Source organism: Fukomys damarensis, unplaced genomic scaffold, assembly GCF_012274545.1.
Source record: "Fukomys damarensis isolate Sample0158 unplaced genomic scaffold, DMR_v1.0_HiC HiC_scaffold_73677, whole genome shotgun sequence".
Classification (NCBI taxonomy): domain Eukaryota; kingdom Metazoa; phylum Chordata; class Mammalia; order Rodentia; family Bathyergidae; genus Fukomys; species Fukomys damarensis.
Window position 1 is genome coordinate 158,527 of NW_022974589.1, and position 6,022 is coordinate 164,548.

The following is a 6,022-nucleotide window of genomic DNA, read 5'->3' on the forward strand; positions in this document are numbered from 1 at the left end:
TTTACGTTTGTGGCTCTGCGGCCCCCTTCCCTGGCAGGGGTTGGGAAACAAAACCAGGGCCTTCCTCGTGCCCCCTCTCTGAGACGAGGGTTTGGCTAAGTCGCACCGGCTGGGCCCAAGTGGAGATCCTACCGCCCCTGCCCCCGCCCCGCCCCCGAGTACTGGGATGGCAGGCGTGTTGGACACACTGGGCTCTGAAAGCCAGCGGAAGGCGGGTCATGGATGTGGACTCTGTGGCCCTCTGAGGCCAGTGCTGCAGGCCTGCAGGGGTAGGGAGCCCAGGGCCCAGCCCCACCCCGGAAGTCCTCACCCCCAGTCTGGCACACTTCAAGGGCGCAGGCTACTAAAGGACAGGTGCCGAGGCTCCGCCACCTCACCCTCCCAGGTGCTAGCACAGCCCGCTGGCGCCCCCTGCCCGCACAGGGCGGGGATGCTCCCAGAGGCAGAGCTTGCTGGCTCTAGGGTAGGGGAGTTCTCTCTCCCTTAGAGGATGCCACTCAGCAGGCAGAATAACCCTCTCCTCTTCTCCCTTCTGTACACTCTTCAGGGCTCATCTGTATGAGCCAGCAAGTTGCCCAGGCGGGAGGGAGAGGTTGCGGGCAGGAAGGAAGGAAGTCTCCACAGTGGCGCCATAAACAAAAGAGACACCTGTCGACCCAGATGGAAAGCCAAAGCGAGAGCTCCGAGGCCCTGGCAGGAGGCGGGCTGCAGGAGGCCGCAGGCCAGAAGCTGGAAGCCTGGAGCGGAAGCAGGAAGCAGGAAGCAGAAAGCAGGCCAGCACAGTGTAGCTATGCCGAGCCCCTTGGAAGAGCTTGCCAAGCTGGAGTATCTCTCCTTCGTGTCCAATGTTTACACGGAGCTGCACAGCCACTTGAGGATCAAAGAAAAGGATCTCGCTGAATTTGTGACCAGTCTGGCTGAGAAAAATACCACCTTGGTTGCTTTCAGGGCTGCCTGCATTACGAGTGGTACAGAATTCACGGACTCTCTGGTCCGCAACCTCCTGCACCTCCTCCAGAGCATGCGGGCCCCGTTATCGCAATTCAGGAGACTTGATCCCATGGTGAAGCCCAAGAGCGAGAAGGAGAAGTGGAAGGACCTGTTTCCAGGAAAGTGTGGGTCAGACACTCAGTCTGCCACCGCCTGGAACACCTTTCCGCCTACACTGTCTTCAGGACTATGCTGCATGTGGATGATTTGAAGGTCGCCATGGATGTCTAGAGATGCATTGGGAGTGCCTCCCAATCTACAGGCTGAAGGAGAAGCTGGTGCAGGCTATCTGTGGCAATCAGATCCTCGTCATTATCACAGAGACCGGGTCTGAAAAGACCACCCAGATCACTCAGTACCTGGCTAGGGCTGCATACCCGTCTTAAGCCAGATCAGGTCTGCCTAGTCCAGGTGTGTGGCCTCCATGTCCAACGCCAAGAAAGTGTCTGAGGATTTCAGCTGCTGCTTGGTTCAAGAGGTGGACTACACCATTCGTTTTGAAGGCTGCACCAGCACAGAGACCAACATCAAGTACATGACAGACAGCATGCTGCTCTGAGAGTGCCTGATCGACTCTGACTTGACAGAGTTCGCGATCATCATGCTGGGTGAGGCACACAAGGGGATGGTCCAAGCCAACGTGCTGTTCGGGTTGCTGAGGAAGACAGTGCGGATACAGAGGGACACGAAGCTGATTGTCACTTTGGCCACACTGGATGCGATGAAGCCCTCCCAATACTTCTCTGAAGCCCCCGTCTTCACCATCCCCGAATGCTCCAAACCCAAAGAGATCCTGCACTCAAGAAGCCCAAGACTGAATACCAGGAGGCCAGGGTGATCACTGTTATGCAGATCCATCTCACTGACATCCTGGTCCTCCTGACCCAGAAAGAGGAGAGTTACACGGCCTGCAATATGTTAGACAACTAGCAGGTAATTATGTCGCATTACAGTTGCAAACCTTGGGTCAAATCTTTTCACAGATTAATGGAAGGGTCTTAGAAAGAAACTCCCTCCATAACTGGAATCCAGCAAATCCCTTTCAACCAGGAGATTCAGTTTGGGTTATAGATTAGAAAAAGACATCCCTCCCACCTTTTTGACCTGGGACTTATATCGTTGTGCTTGCTACCACGACTGTGTACCAAGTTACTGGAACTATGCCGGGGATACATCATACTCACATTTGAAGAAAAAAAAAAGGCCCTCCTCGAAGAGGTCCCGGATATCTGGACTACACACCCAGGCCCTAAGAATCCTGTCTGACTTGAGTAAGACAAGAGACTTCAGGACTCAACCTTCCCTCACAAACAGGACCGGCAGATCGCAGCCCTGCTCTAATCACGAAGGGAGCTGACTAATCCATGCATGCTGAAAGCCTAAGGACACCATTCATGGGATGCCTTAAAAATCACCCCATATCACCCCTGGTTTCTAGACCTCCTTGCACTGCTTAAAAGCCTCCATCGGAGTTTCATTGCCCTTGATTTATTCTGTCTGCTTTGAGGATAAGTTGTTCCCTCAAACCTAATAGATTTCAGGCCATCACTCATAGCCTCATGCTACTGTTGATCTCCATGGTGATAGTCTGGTGACACGATGACCCAGACCTACTATATATAAACTTCCCTAATACCCTACCACTGGTCCATGCCTTAGTAAATTTTTCGGACTCCAATCTTGCAGAAGAGAGCTAGTTATGCCTTTGTTTCCTCAGCCGCTACAGAGGCCACAATTGTCTCCCCTCAGGTTTGGGCATTGCCCACATCAACCTACCATCCCACAGATTGTTCAAACCCTCCATTCATGAAGGTCACTGTTTAATTGAAGAAGAGCCTTTATAGAGAAGTGAGACCAGGAAACACAGACTTATATTTGGCCCTATCTCTACTCACGTGAAGCTCACCTTCTGAGCCCTCCTCTGTATAAAGCAGCAGCCCCCCAACTCAGGAAGGCCTCCGCTCCACTGATGTTTTGGAGCCTCCTAAGGCATAGGGACATCTATTGACCTCTGACTGTACCTTTACCTTAATCATACAATCACCCCACAAACATCTTAATACATGGATCGACATGGGCACTGATGACCACCTCACTCGTCTGCCCATAGTAGATACATCTCGGCTGATCAGTGTTGAGTCCAAGTATGTAATGGGCATGAGCTCCCTTACTTAGGGGATTTCTTCTTGAGAACCATAGCAGCTCCAACCCCTTCTCCCTGCCTACTCCTAGGCATTCTTAAAAGCTCACCAGACTGGCTACAGGTTGATACAAAATGGATCCTCTTACGCCGGAAGGAAAAAAAAAAAACTCAAGGTGCTACTCAACGGATTCACTCAGGGCAAGCACCCCCTCTTACGGGAGCACTCCTAGCATTCACATTGGGTCCATGAGATGGAGAGGAAAAAGCCGTCAGGCACCTCTTTAATGTGCTCAACCATTCCTGGCTGTCCTCTCCCAGCACTTTCTCCCTCTGCAGGACTTCTGTCTACCTCTGCCTCCCTGCTAACTGGACAGGAATCTGTAGTCTTGCTTAACTTAAAACCAAGATAAACATTGGCCCTGGACACACTGACTTCCAAATCCCAGTTCAGGTTCATATCCGACAATGCTGAGCTCCCTTCCTGATACCCCTGATAGTAGGCCTAGGATAGTAGGTTCAGGGATTGGGACTGGAGTCCCAGGTATACCCACGGCAGCCCTCACTCACCAGTCACTTTGTCCTGAGTTAACTAACTAATTGCTTAGGAGAATTCTCTAATTCTACGGTAAGAACTACCAAAAGAGAATGATCCTTAAGCTGGAGTCATTCTACAAAACCGCATAAGTTGGGTTTACTAAGAGCAGGAAATGGGGGCCATGTATGTTTCTTGGGGAAGCATGCTTTTTTTCTAGGTAAACATATCAGCGGTCATTCACCGAGCTGTAAAAGGACTCAGACCAGCGGCCCTGTTCCGGGAACAATCCCAAACCCATGGGTTTTGAAGTCTAATTTTTCGCCTCAGAGGCATCTGCAAGCCTGAGTTCAGTCTGATTGTGTTCTCCACCTTTTGAACTGACCATCGGATTCTGCAGCCTGCAAGTTGTGAGAGCTGCCACGCTGAGCTGTGAAGACCAGCTCTGCCTCAGAGCTGCCTCGCTGAGCTGTACAGCTCAGCCGGGTCTCAGAGCTGCTACACAGATCCACCACACTGGCATGTGAACTTCAGCTGTGCCTCAGAGTTACTACTTTGAGCCACCACTCTGAACTGTAAAACTCAGCTGTGCCTTCCGCGCTCTGTCACTTGGTTGCAACATCGAGTTCCAAACCTCAGCAGCACCTGCTCAGCTGTGGGTCTTGGCCGTAACACAAATCTGGGCCAGTGAGCTCTGACACTCAGCTGTGACACTTGGCTATAGCACTGAGGTGCTCTTGCTGTACCACAACACTAGCTGATTTTGTCCTCCAGCCTTGCTGAGAAAAATACCACCTTCGATACGTTTAAGGCTTCCCTGGTCAAAAGTGGTGCAGAATTCATAGACTTTCCATCGGATCAGAAGCCTGCTGGCCCTCATCCGGACCATGCGGCTGCCAGCCAAAGCCATCCACCAGCAAAGAGCCTGACGTTAAGCGGCATCCCAAGAAGAAGCTGCAGGAGCCATACCCGGGCTTCTGCCAGCCCAGCAACCCCACCATCTGGCCCATGCTGGATGAAGACGACATGAAGGTCCCTTTGGGCATCCTGAAATACCAGAGGGCTGTGATGCCCAGCCCCACAGCAGACCAGGAGGAGCAGAGAGATGCTGAGTACTGGAACAGGGAGAAAAAGAAAAGGCAGAGCCAGAGCTGAGACCAGGACCGGAACAGGGATTAGGACCCAGAGAGAGAGTGTGACGGAGACAGCGTCCACAGGTGCAGACACCAGTCCTGCCCTTGGCGGTCTCATTCCTGGACCCAGCAGAGGAATAAAAAGCGGGTCCAGACAGCAGTCCAGGAGCACAAACCCGAGCACCCCCACACAGGCATGTATGCATGCAGGCAGGCACGCACACCTCGCAGAGCTGCGAGGACCACAGGGACACGTGTGGGGAGAGGAGCCTGGCCGGGTGGTGGGACAAGCACGTGGGCCACCCACCACCCAAGGAGCCAGCCCTTGGGCGCATCTACACAGGAAAGGTCACTAGCATCCTGCAGTTGGGTGCACCTCTGGGGGCTGAGGAAGCAGTGAGAAGGCCTGGTGCACATCTCTGAACTGTGGCATGGGGGCCATGTGACCAGTGTGGCAGACGTCTTGAGCAAAGGCCAGCGGGTCAAGGTCAAAGTACTATCCTTCACCAGGTCTAAGACCAACCTGAGCACGAAGGACATAGATCAGGAGACTGCCGCCGATTTGGGTTCAGATTCTCTTCAGAGCAACCTGGTCGGGGCAGTCTGTGAGAAGGCCTCCCCATGGAACCCACACACACCCAGCCATCTGTCACTCATCAGTGCCCCCACACAAAAAGGATGACACCCTGGAGCGCAAGCACCTCAGGTGCATCTCTGACCCCAAAAATTTGATCAAGCAGGTGATTGTGGCCACCGTGCTCTCTGAAGAGCAGTTTCAAGACTTCAACAAGGAAGCAAGCATCCTCCCAAAGGTGAATGATGGGAAAGATGAGGACCTGGAGATCGAGGTGCTTGCTGGAGGGGGAGCCCTCGTTCCTAAGGAGCCACATGAAGCAGAACATGTTCCTGAAACCCCATCAAGATGTTCAAGAACCTGCACTGCTCCGTGTCACAGGCCGCCATCATGCAGAGTACACTGGCCAAGGAGTTGCAGGAGCTGCCACTGGCACAGCAGTGGGAAACTGACATGCACTCCACTCCATCCCCATTTGTCCTCTACTATCACTGGCTTGATTCCTTCCCTAATGCTGAGGGCAGGCTGATCATGGTCACCATGATTTTAATAATGCCATACCTAGTCCTATTCCCGAGTTATGCATCGCTTTGTTGGCACAAGTCTACTGGCTGGTGGTTGTTCTGCCCCAGTGCATTTTATGTTCTCTC

General features: G+C 52.9%; 1 pseudogene; it reads left to right on the forward strand.

Moving 5' to 3' along the window:
- The window catches only part of LOC104874103, a 56,668-nt pseudogene extending 54,748 nt beyond the window's left edge, over positions 1–1,920 (forward strand).
- The last annotated feature ends 4,102 nt before the right edge of the window (positions 1,921–6,022 follow it).